Raw genomic sequence first — 13,943 nt, forward strand, 5'->3', positions numbered from 1 at the left:
CCCAGGGCTCCCCATAGCTTTGACACTCATGACATCCACAGGGGCCTGGGCTTTTACATTCACTAAGAGGATGTGAAGTGCAAAGGCAGAAAATGGCACTGTTTCTCTGGGCACTGTTTCTCTGTGCTTAACTTTTGCTTTGGAGCAGCACATTTGGGTTCCCCAGCGCCTGTGACTCCAGTGAAGCTCTCTCGATTTACACCCTCTGAGAATCTAGCTAATTATGACAGTGAATACATACACATGGGAAACAGGGCGTATTTCAGAGTCACTCCCTATCATTTTAATGCCCTGCTAGTGATCTTCGCAGAACATACTCCTAGCCCACTTTCCTTAGGAAAAATGTTAGGTGCAATCATGTTGTGTATGTCTCTGTCTATGACTTTTATTACCCCATCACCAAACAACATTTAAACCTATCTATCTATCTCAAACAAACCCCAGAACTACTTCAAAGCTTCAAAATAGTAGATGGGGTAGAGAGAGAGGTCTCATCCTGGTATCACTCAGCAAAGTGCTCTTCTGAGACACCGTAAAACCCATAAGGAGGGACAGGCATGGGTACATCTGCACCTCTCTTTACAAGGTACCATTCTCAACTATCCAACACAAATGTGTCAGAAGCAACAGTTCACAGGATTAGATTTTCAGGCTGAATGTTGGTTATAACTCTTTTTGATAAATTCATGGTGGGTTTGACTCACAGTAGTCCCGCCCCACACTAAAAGAGTAAAGATCTACAGAAGGCTGTATAAACACTAATTCTATTTATTCTGTTTGCATGTGATCAACACTAAATCCCTATTCCAAACAGCTCTATAATCTAAGAGTTACTGTGAACACACACTCAGTCCTCAAATACTAGTGCAGCTAAGTACAGCACTAGTACTTAGTGCTGTAATCACAACAGCATTCAAGCCTTCTAAAGCACTTCCAAAGCACTTCCTGTTGCTGTCAAAGGTTAGGCAGAAACATAGGTTTGTGCCCAGAAGTGCCTGAAAAAGGCCACAGAAATAGCAGGGTTTATTTCAAAAAGTGGATGCTATATTCTCCGCCTATTTGTCAATGGCAACATTAAGATGTCTTCTGCTAAGAACAGTTCACAACTGCTTCACGCTGTTTCCTAACCCCGTATTCTGAACAGGAGTAGTATCAGTCTACCCAGAAGCTGTGAACAAATCAAGCAATGTTATATACCCTGCATCGCCATTAACAAGAAGTGTGGGGCTTGAGTACGGGCACAATGGCACCCATACTACTTGTAGGATTACTGCTGAAATGTGAGTAAACGGACTTCTCAACTTTAGTTTCTTTTCCCAAATGGCCATTTGACTCTTTCTGAAGTTGAAGCCAGCAAGTCAGCTTTTTTGTTGGTAGTAGGGACACTGGAGAATCTAGACCTCTGGATAAACTGAAGCCCTACACTAAAATAACAGTAGACACGGCCATAATGCATGACAGTCATTGCCTCGAACAGCTTCTGGTCTAAAATAAGACTGTGTTTGTATTTATGTGGGTAAGCAAATAGTTCCTCCATGTGTCGTCTTCTTCCTCCCCGTGAGATCACGCAGTTCTAGGATACCAGGTTTATCACAGATTAAAATGAAGGATCAGCTAGAGTGGCTTCTTTTTAAATACCTGCAGCTGATCTCTGCCTGAGGGCAGCACGTTTAAAATAAGGTATCATACGGCTTATGATGAGTCACTGCAAGATCCAAGGCAGATCTGTTTGTTGGAGCATCAGGGTATTTAAAGAGAAGTTGGAGTTACTTTTATATTAGTAGGTAACTACCTGCCTCTGCAGATCTGAGCTGCACATGCTACTTCTGAAACACATCAGCTGCACAGAAGAGAAAAAGAAAAACATGTGCACTAGCTCCACATATCATGCAGGTCACAAGGGGTCAATTTTTGCTTTAAATTACTGTGTTCTGCTTACAAAACACCTGGAATGCAATATTTCCACACGGACAAGCCATCAGGATTGCTGTAAGATGTCTCTTTATCTTAAAAAGGCCTCTATATTAATTCTCCCTCACGCTCACGCCTGGCATATGCTGTCAGGAATAGATGTGGTTAAAGCAAGTAATTTTTGTTTTACCTTTGACAACAAGTTTTTAAAAGTTCCTGAAAACCACAGGATCATGTTGATAGATGAGGCACAGGCAGAGAGCACACATGCAGTTATGAGGGCAGTGAAGAACAGCTGCAGGTTGGATGGCAGGTGGTAACCTTTACAACTGACTTTGCTGCAGCCAGAAAAGCAACTGCCTGTATTGTTCTGACTGCAGCTTCAGTGGCTTATTCAGAGCCACAGTGTACACCAGTGTCTGGGTGTCAAGCTGGGAAACAGTATTATGACAATGGATGCACTAATTGTGTGACTTGTTGAAGTCCAGAACTCCTAGTCACAATCCTCACCCACCTAAACTTCACTCATGGGTCCAATTAGAGTCAGCAGTCTTCAGAAGTATGACTGTGAAAGTAATTTGGTTTAGAGTTGAGTGCGGAATTGAGAAAAAATAGTGTTTTGGGTTGACGAGAAACTGAAATATTTCTCTTCTCACCCGAAAAAAATATTTCTGTGTCAGGCCAAACAAAATGTTTTGGTTTGTTTGCAGGGTTATTTCCTTTCTTCCACTTATTTATTTGTAATTAAATTTAGGTAAATTTGGTTTCAGCTTATCATTTACAAGTGCAAACAATAATAATGTTGTCACCCGTAGACCAGTCAGTCTTGCAATATCACTCTGTGGCAAAAGGACCCAAGGAAATGCAGAGCAAACAGGTCCTTGGGCAAAGACCCAACCTTGGGATAGGACTTCTGATCTCTCATGAGAAACCCTTGCTTTGAACCACATTTCCAAAGCAGAGTTCACTGCCTGTAGGTCAGGCTGACTCATGCCCTTGAGGGCATATCCTGCACAATTCCCGTGCGCTTTCATGGGTGCAGTCACAGCAGCAATCTGTTATCATTTATACAATTGGAATTTAGCAATCTGGAATTCCATCTAAAGCAACAAAACACAGCATGTGAGCCCTATGGGTAAATACATTACAATTCATGTAAATGAAATTGGCCAGAGCTTTATCCCTATGGAGGGAATACACAGTTCTTTTCCTCTAATCCTTCTAGCTCTGGAGCCAACACTAAATTACATTTTTAAGGGAGTGAGTGAAGCCACTCTTAGGTAGGAGTGGGAGCCTGTCTCATCATGTCTCAAGCATGGCGACAGTCACAGCGGGACCCTGATTTTGAGATCCATAAACAGTATGCTAACGTAAATAGCAATATTTGGGGAGGACTCCTGCATGTTTTGGCTGTGAGGATTTTATTTGGTTTTGGTTAGGGACTCTCAGCAGTGCTGGGGCTGAAGGGAAGGAAGGGCAGGGTTCCTGATGAAACTGCAGCAGGGGCTGCTCTGTTGTTCTTGATAAGAAGCATGACAGCTGTGCCCACAACATCTGGTTTTCATTGAACCCTAGTGAGACTTCCTTGCTGAGTCTCTTCCACCCCATATGTGGTGGTTTAATTGATGGAGCCTGAGAAGGTTTTAGGTCCAGCGTGGAATGCTGCCTTTCACTGTGATATGTGACTCCAGATACAGTAAGGGCTGGGCTGCTTAGAGTCATCTTTTAAAAGCATTTCTTCTCAATATTGAATTTTGCATATATTGCCCTCTGTTGGCTCAAGCGTATGATAAGGCTCCTTTTCTAGGTGAAAGCTGTAACAAATCTTCTGGCTGAGTGGCAGGGTTTGAGGGTTCTGGAAAACACAGGATCAAGTTAGCTGCAGCCTTGTGCACGCGTGTGTGCATAGTTCATATCCCCCCATAGCTCTGTGTTTAGGAATGCAGGCACAGCTCTGTAACCAAGGAGGAAGGGGGTCTGGAGACTGGCTGTCTCAGCCATTGTGAACGGCACATAAGAAGAGAGTTTTAAGGACTGACCGGAGGGAATAGTGGTTTGGTGAGCCAGGATAAAGAGGATGTTGCACACTCAGGAAACAGCACAAAAAGCAATACAGAAAAGCCTGTGGGAGAACTGGGCAAGTGGGAGATAAGTTAGTCTTAATGTCTTTCAGGTCTGGCACGCAACTGCCAGAAATGCTTTGGTAAAAAGTCTCGCAAGGCTTTATTTTCAATTCCAAAGCAAAAGAAAGATGGCAACTCACACCATCAAAGCTCCTTCCGCACACAGCACTGCCAGAAAAACATGCCTTTGCACTTTCTCTCAGCTGGATCTAAGGTGTATGACTGACCCATCTGCTCAGACCAAATAGCATCTCACCCAGTTATCTTGTCTCTGACAGCAAAGAGCAGCAATGCCTAGGGAAGGTCTAAACCCGTTAGCTAGGAAATGTGCTTTGGCTGGTTTTTAGCACTTACATGCTGCTCCTGCACCGAACCAGACCAGGTATTTTCCAGGTATTTTCCTTAACTCTTAAAAGACCCAGGCATGAAGGCTCCCATCCTCGGCATACAAAGGCACACACTAGTGATGTGACAGGACACAAGAGTGGTGATGTCAGGAGGGGATAGCCTTTCTCTGAAGTGTGAACATAATGACAAAACAGAAACTCCAACCTGAGGAAGCAGAGAGTGCAATGGATAACAACAGATCTGTAGGAAGAAGTAATGTGGACAAACCATGGGTTAGGGAGATCATTTAACCTTCTGCGATATGCCTCTCTTATTAGAGAGGCTGAGATGTAAAGATCAGGAGCTCTGTGGATCCCTCCCTGCTGTTAGCTAGGATGGCAAACATCGCATTGGCATTTCCCAGATCCAGTACAGCAGCACATTTCACAGCAGTGGTGAAGAACATCCTTTTTGTTAGGGCAGTTAAAACTAGCCTGGAAAATGTGTTGTGCTGTGAGCCATAGAGCAACATGACACTTAGTTTCTTTTAGATTTTTGTCTAACTGCTTCTACCTGAGATAAGCCCCATACCTCCTCTGACTTGCCATCTATCGTGAAAGATCCACCACGGAAAAGAAACTGCGTGTGCTGCAGCCAGTCTGGAACTGCTCCAGGACAGCTTGGCCAGCCCGTTCATCTGTGCTGTCTGTCTGGCTAGTGTGCATACAGGGACTGACCCCTCACTGCTGCCAAAGAGCTGAACTCTGGTTAACTTTCCCCGAGCGCAGTCCCTATCGTGGGTCTCTCTCATCTACCTGGCAGCCAGAGTACACAAACCTCTAGAAACTTAACTAACTTTCAAACTCTGCACACGTCTTTCAGTGGTGATCACACTTGGCCAACACGTCATGAAGTTATTAGAAGGAGGAAGAAGAGACCTGATGAATGCAAGGATAGGGAATGCAGGATAAAACTAATTTCCTGAGGAAGCCAAAGGGAAACAAGCTGAAAGGAAAAAAGAAAAGTTGACTGTAGGGAACAAATCTGACAAGTGACCTTGAAAGGCCTCTTCCACCTTTAGCTCCTGAGAAGGAACGGTCTGGCAGAAGCCGTACGTGTGTGTGTGCACACCAGGGAAATTAGAGGGGGTCAGGAGCTGTAAGCAGCATTTTTACTGGATCAGTAAAAGTATTGCAAGTATACTACCCCTGCATTTCAGATACAGTGCATCTGTGACATTGCTGGCTTGGATAGCCTTCATCCTTAAATTGTCTCTGAGTTGTGCGGACTTTCACAATACCAGGAACTATGCAGTTAAATCCTGTGCATGCCTTGGAACATTCAACTCAGTTTCTGGAAAACCAAGCGATAAGTATCAAGGGGCAAGAAAACTAGATTAAGCTCAACTCCTGGACAGCATAAACATACGGGAACATAGATTGCAGAGACTATAAACACACCTCTTCTTGTGAAATACTGCTCTTACACAGAGGAGTGTCTCAAAAATTGCAAAACCCACCTCTGTTCAGAACTGAAAGTAGAAACCTAAATGATGAAGACTGGAAACTATTTGCTTTGCATGAACACTTTTTATCTGAGCTCTCAGACTAGAACCATTCAAAAGCCAAATGTGTGTGTGTTGTCCTCTGGAACAAAAAAAATAATCAAGACATAAAAAGTTTGAGATAGTTAAATGCTTCCTCCAGAGGCTGGGGATTAGAAGTCTGGGCAAGTAGCAAAGTAGGAAAAAAAAAAAGAGTAAAATAAAAGAAGAAACTCTTAAGTGACCTGACAAGGGAAACTTAAATCTTATTTTTAAGGGGTTAGGTTGTACTAAAGCTTGAAAAATTAAATCCACAGCTGTCTCCAGAGGACTATATCTCACTAAGAAAGCTTCAAGTAAGTTTATCATGTATCCAACACCTAGACATTGGACCTCAGGGACCACTAGGATAATATTTCCTCTGGATTAGCAAGAAAGCTAGTAAGTGACATTTGTATGAGACTAACTTTAAGGGGTTTTCTTATTATAAAATGATAAATGAAGAATGAGCATACTGGGAAGAAAAGTTCTTACAGTTTGTAAATCTAACACATCCCCACTATTTCATTAAAAATGCACTGTTATCTCCTAAATTAGTTTTATTTGGTGACATCAGTAATTTGATGTTTTTACATCTATCATCCTCCCAGTGAGGATCAACATGTTCTTTATGAACAATATTTTTAATCTCATAATCCCCTTTATGAGGAATGCTTTTAATTTCAGAGACCATAAGCACGGGCATTGAGACAATAAAATATATATGAAAAAAATTCAAGAACAAAACTATAGGAAACACAGGATGGATCTGGCACAATTACAGTGCTTTCCTCCTGGGATTCTTCACAACTAGCCAATAAAGCCCAGGATATGTTGGAATGCTATTAATTAACTCACCTCGCTGTGCCTTGCCATGACAACTGATACGCTCCTGGGTTCCAGGGAAATCTTACATATCATATGAGATGCAATAGTTAGCCGGAGCTGGGTGAACTAAGGACAACTTTAACATGTTAACTTTGAAATCTGAAATCCAACAGCGAATTGAGTTTTGTACAGAAGGCACAAAATAAAACTCAGACATCTATACAAACGCCAACGTTGGAGTTTTGTAGGATAAAGCACTTTTTATTTATCTATTTTGCATTTTCTGTGTCTGTTTAAGATAAGATACATTGGCGTGAGGAACAGACCACAGGTCCCCACAGCAAAATGCCTACCGTAATCTAGCATTATCCCGCTCTGCCCACAGAGCACATCAGTGACAATTGTGTTTTCCAGTTCTATGGAAAATCCTGAGTTACACACCTATGTGCTACTCTGTGCCTGTACAGATGCATATGTAGGAGGTGTAATGAAGGAAAGGCATACATAGCAAAATTAAATGGGGAAAGCGAAATGAGGGGTATTACCTAAACAGCTTGCAGATGGTAACTAAATTAGTTGAAAGCTGAAGGATTGTTTTTTCAACACACAGCTCAACAGCATTGTAAAACTTCCAGTACTGTAACCCAGAAGCTCGTGAGAAATAGTAATTACCAGAGCTAAACTCCTGGGCTCTCGTATTTTCTTACCCACTGGCTGGCCAGACCAGCCCCCGATCTTCCTTCCCCCAGTGCTTTCCAGACTCCTGGAAAGTAGAGCTGGGAGGGTGAAGAAATATTCTTCACCCCATGTTCCCTTCCACCTCTCCTGTCTTCTGTTGTCCCCCACACACCTTGTTTCAACACCATCACCTTCCTCTTCTGACACAGTTTCTTCCAGGCCCACATACACTCTCATGCCATTCCTTCACTGCGTTTCACAGCCAACAATCCCTCTGGCTGTTTCTGTGCTGAGCTGGCTAGGACAGCACCTGGAATGCACAGTGCTCCAGAGCTCAGGTTGTCTACAAGTCACATCCACTCTTGTCAGAGGCATTTTGGGAAGCTCCTCAGGAAAAGATATCTTGCCTGATTATCATTCCACCAAGAACTGATGGCCTAGGTGGAGTACAAGGCGGGGTCTAGGCAACAAGCAAATGCAGCCTTAAGGCTCTCCTAACTGTGAGGGAAATGCAGCCACAGCCCCCATGATGTGCCTTCACTCTTTGCATCCTGCTTGTCATTGACTCCCAGCTGACTGTGACATAAGTTACATTTTTTCTTACAACTGTCTCTGTTGTACAGATTCTTCCATTTTCCACCCCAGCCACGTTGCCAGAAGTAGTTCTGGGAAGACCAAGTAGGGTGAAGGGGCAAGTGCACTAAATCAAACAGCAGTACAGCATCTGCTTGGGTTCCTGATGAGTCTAAAACTGAGTCATCATGCCCCCTACCCAGTGGACTACTTCGTCTATTATTATCAACCATGATCTAAATACAACAAATTAGCATAAGAACAGAACCCATGAAAGAATTTACTATACATTCATCAACCAAACTCTTTCTTAGATTTAAAACCAGGACGGACTTCCATGCCCATCCAGTTGGCCCTTCAGTATAATACACACCAAAGACCCCCACCCACTGATCCCTGCATCAAGATCAGCCTTATCCCTACCAAGTGGAAGGATTACTTCATCCCTATAAAAAATATGAAGTCATCCTTCTTACCCATTCAGCACTAGAAAGACTTCAGCTGAATTACTGTACCCAGGTCTAGGAATGGCTCTTCAAGAAAAACATGGGCTGTCTGAGTAGCTTTGATACAATAAAAGGAATGGCTTTCTTGCAATAACGGCACTTCAGTCCTGGAATAGATTCCCCAGGAGGACTATAATGCACATCACTGAAGATGACAATAGTGATAGGAATAATATGGGTACAAATTATCTGGCTTGGGGCAGGGGAATAGCCTGAAAGAGGTTGCTTCAGCACAATTTGCTATGAACCTATGAGTCTGTTTAGGCTGGAGCATTTGTTTCACAAAGGCATCTACTCCTGACATAAAGACTGATAATAATGGGGAAGCATCCAGTCATGAATCCTAAGTTATTCCACTGGTTAAGGGCTATCTCACTAAAATTTTATGTTTGATTTCAGGTCTGAATTCATCTAGCTTAAATGCCTCTCCTTGTGCTTCCACTGTGCTATGCTTCTCACGTGCTTTGGTTAAAATTAAGGGGAAACAAAACCACAAATGCTGCTACCTGCAAAAGGATTTGCCCTGATACGAAAAACAAGGCTAGTGTTGTCCATCATAGTTCAAACACTTAATGAAAAAGATTTTGGCTGTAAAGTATTGTGCAAAATCTTCATTTTTTCTAAGGAAATAACCATTGTCTGAGATATTTATAATAAATTCTTGGAAATGGAAATTTCTCTTTTGGACCTGTTTGAAATGAGGAACTTGCTTTAAGTCAAATGTCACCTGAGCAACATCACTTCAGCTGAGGTACTCATTCCTTATTCTCCCTTTGCTTTTTGTGACAAAACCAGAAAAAAATGGCAATTATTTTTGGGCAAAGTAGAAAGAATTTGATGATCACATGCTTTTCTTTTGGAGGGGAGGGATGAGGAAGAGGGGAAATTCCTGATTTATGATCAAATATAGACTTGTTCAAGTGCCAAGGAGACCCCTTCTTGAAAACACTTAAGCTGGCGCTTAACTTTATTACTGTGGCAAAATTAAGCATGTGCTTGAGTGGTTGCAGAGTCAGAACCATAAAATGTCATAGCCTTTATAGCTATGAGTCTGCTTTCTGCCTGCTGCATCTAATAAACATTAAGAGGTGAAATTCTGTCCCCATCAGGGGTCAATGGTAAAACTCTCATTGACTTCAGCAGAACCAGGATTTTGCACAAGAAATCTCCATCATTGTCACTGAGGCCCACAAGATGATATTAGCAGAGAGAGGCCATCTGCTTGCTCTTGTGTGGACATTTTTATATTTAATCTTTCTATGTTTTCCTAGTCCAATTGAAATTAACCCAAACTGAAAGCACATCATTGACTCTTTGGATAGGATACTGCATATCAGGTTGTTTGTCAGAAAATTAGCAAACAGGAAATAGCAAATTCTAGTGCACCATACATACTGAACATACACACAGAGAAAATACTGACGTGTAGATGTGGCACTCAGGGACATTGTTTAGCGGTGGACTTGGCAGTGTTAGGTTTACGGTTGGACTCAATGATCTTAAAGGTCTTTTCCAACCTAAATGATTCTATGATTCTATGAAAATACACAACATGTTGTTCTGTTTCTCACAGCAAAATTCCCTCTTAAACAGTTGATACCTTAAGCAAAAAAAAAGGTAATATAGCACCATTATGGTACATTTTATGTCTTCCAACACTTCCTAGGTCAGCCTTGCTTAGGACATTAGTAAACTGGTATTTTTTTCTGTAAGTAAGTAGCAACCCTCAAATCTGAAGTCAGGCACTGAAAGTCTATGTAGATGGTTGCTTTGCCACGTCACAAGCTGCAGCTGAGCGTGGGTACTGTATTCCTGCCTTGCAGGCTTGTGCGGGTCTGCATGTGCAGAGTTTGTAACCAGTGCAGCTGCTGAGGAGCACTGAGGCACAAGACAGAAGAGGTCAGTTTACCCCCAGCTGGATATACTCACTCAGGCAACTGAACAAACGTACAAGGCCATCAAACAAGATCACTTTCACGTAAGTGAGCAATTCTGATCTGAATAAGCCAATGGACAAAACAGTATACCCTTTGCTCTATAATGTCTAGTTAAAAGAAAGCTCTGCTTCTCTATGAAGAGGTCTGCTTCTTTTCATATCTTCAAATTTTTCTTTCTACATCTTAAACAATGAAAACCTACAGCTAATTTTCTTCACTGGTTTAAATAAGCTGCAAATTGATGCATTTACTTAGGTCAGTGTTGAATTTGATATATTATAAAATCAAGCTCTCTGTAGAGACGCCTGTTTTCATTTTTGTGAAGTCTCATGTTCAAGGATAACAAGAGCACCCAGTATTTACCATCACGATCGTGTGTCATATTGAAAATGCCCTTCTCTTGCACAGATGTCCCTGTCACTGCTGATCAAAAAGGCATTCAACAATCACCTTGATCTGTGTCCCAAGATTAATTTCACCCAGAAGACTTAAGCCAAACTTTCCCGTTGCGTATCAGATTTTGCTTTGCCTCGTCTCACTTCTTTCAATATAAACTTTTAAGCCCAGTTTATTACCTCCATACCTCAATCACTTACTATGTGACAGCACACCAGAACTACATCATCTCCGTCCCCTACTGCACAGCATAGCCTAATCACTTAAAAGGTTCCTCTGAAAGTTATCCTTTCAGATTGCTGTACTTTATTTTAGCTAATAAAAGACCTTATTATACAGAGTTAATTTTTACAAGGTCTAGGAAAATATCCTGTAGTCTCCATTTTTCCCTTGAAATCCACCCATACTCTTTTTTTCCTGAGAACAAGATGCAATTTTCGATGCAGAAATTACAAATCTAAGGGTTGCTTTGATTTCTTAATTCCACAAGATAGAAATCAATCTATTACATTTTAACAATTCACACTCATTGAAGACAATGGAAACAGCTTTTTTGACTTCAAAATCAGGGTTAGCATCAGTACTTTTCAGTCATAATGAATTTGGTTTATACTAAGAGAACAAATAGGAAGAAATAAAACTAAGTTACCATGAGACAGTATGGTGAGTGTTGCTCTGATGTCACAGAGTATATTCTATCTGGTTAAGAACGTCTGGCCATACCTCCAGGAAAAAAAAAAAAGAATCTCAATTTTTTGCATAAATGTATGCTTCCTCAATTACATTAAAAAGGGTTTTCACTTTTTTAATGCAAAGATGTTGTTCATTTCTTCACCTACACTTATTCTACAAAAATGCTGTTCTTCATTTCCTCTATACTTATTCTACCGTGTATTTAACTTGAGAACATTCCACAGTTGTCTTTCCTCTTGTTTACCCATCTGCTTCACTCCTCTCACATAGCTTCTCTTCATGCAACTTCCTCCACTGTTCTCTTCCTGTTCTGCTTTTCTCTGCAACTCCCAGGCTCTTTTCCACCCTTTATATTCCCTCACTAAAAAAAAAAATCTTTTCTTCTACCTGACTCTAGAACAGTATTTCTTACAACTGCTCTAAGAAAAAAACCAAAAGCCAAAACCACCCAAACAAAAAAAAAAGAGAAATCCAGAAATACTGCACATTCCAGCTTCTCTTTGCAACTTGATCACCTTTCTGCCTCAAGTATCACTCTTTCTTTCTTCTTGTGTATACTTCTAACTTGCAGGTGAGGGTAATCGCCAGGGTCCTGTGGTAATGCCATGAACCTCATCACACTATAACAAAAGGGATATAAGAAATTGTGCAAAGCAACATCAACAGCCCAGGAAAAGGCTGTAGAACCAGACCTTAGGCAGCATTTGTTTTACAATTTAATTTTAAAAGAATCTACCAAGCAATGCAAGGTTTTTAGTGTTTGCGCCATGTGGTTTTCTAAACCCAGCATCAACTGGTTATCACTTACAGACAAAATTATCTGATTTTGGTGCTGTTTGTGGCTCAGTTGCTACACAGCTGAGGTATTTTCATTTGGACTTTGTCAGGCTGAGACAGGCTCTGCTGTCCTTTCAGCCCCTGACAAACAGCCAATTTTAGCCCAAACATTGTGGCATGCTTAACTGCAATAAATTTTCCTTTTCTCGTATTTTTCAGGTCTCACGTTCTTTTCTATCGTTGTCATCTTGTAATCTTTGACTTACTTTTTCATAGGTGTCTACAACTATTCTCCATTTGTAGGCATATGTGATCAGATTAAAAAAAAAAAATTCTCAGCGAAATAGATGGCGATTGTCAGGTACTTAGTACTCAGGAAATATCAGACTATTTATTTATATGACTTCAGAATTTAATGTTTGGCTCATGCTTATCTGAAGAGCTGCTGAAATCACTGAAGAACTGTTGTTCTGATCAGGTAGTCATATATACATTTTTATTTATGACAGTCATTAATAGAAAATACTACTGTGATAAAAAACAGAATAAGAATAGTAACAAAAATGTTATGTTCTAGCAATGTTTTGTAAATTCATTGCTCTAAGGTAGCACTTTATGCTTCACAGGTTACGTACTTTTTCCATTTTCTGTTAAAAAAACAGGCAGGGCACAGTATGGATACTGCCAAATATTTTTTGCTGAGCTGTTATAATTATGAAAATATAAAAAATTTTAGTGTTCAATAAGGTCAGTAGACATTAAGTATTGATCCTTAATATTTTGCCACAATAAAAACAGAAACTGCTTATTATTTATTTCTGTATTATTACCCCTATGACTCTGGGTAGACAGCCATTTCAGTTGTATGTGATGGGGCTGTAGTCCAGCAAAGAGCACTCCAGAAAACAACACACACATGGATCTGCCCTGCATCTTATATGCAACTGCTGTTAGTTGCTACAGCGTGGTATTGTCCTTTTATTCTGACACTCAAACAACAATCCATGCTCCTCAAATAACTCTCAAAATAAATAATCTCTGTAAATCCCACACAACAGTTTTATTGAATTTTATGAAAACAAGAAGAAATGAAAATCCTATTTTGAGCAAGTACAGAGAGAGTTCAAAAAGCCAACAAGCCACTGCTGGTTCTAGTTCTGTGTGTTAACCGTTTACTTTCTAACCAGATGAACAGGAGGACCCTTAGGCAGCTGGGGATGGGCCTGGTTTACCTCTATCATGGACAGCAGAACAAATAGCTCAGAGGAATTGCCATTTGGGACTGGATGCTGCTCTGATACAAACTTTAGTTAAACTAGAGCCCATTAAAATGGTTTCTGATACCTCTTGGATATGATGTCATTTGGTTGTTCTTTGGAGCGGCTGGGAAACAAGGTAAAGTGACAGAGGGTTCAGGTCCTGGTTGTACGATATAACATATCCCAAAACAATTTTGGATTTCCAGCCACCTGGCTGAGGCTGGAACTACAGCAGTATCACCCTCATGTCTCCTGTGCATCAGCAGGTGAGCAACAATGCTGCTGACCCAAGATGAAGATTGTATTTCAAAACACCTTGCTGACCAAGGCTGCCTTAAGGCTGGGCTTAGCCA

Source organism: Balearica regulorum, chromosome 8 (genome assembly GCF_011004875.1).
Source record: "Balearica regulorum gibbericeps isolate bBalReg1 chromosome 8, bBalReg1.pri, whole genome shotgun sequence".
Taxonomy (NCBI): Eukaryota; Metazoa; Chordata; class Aves; order Gruiformes; family Gruidae; genus Balearica; species Balearica regulorum.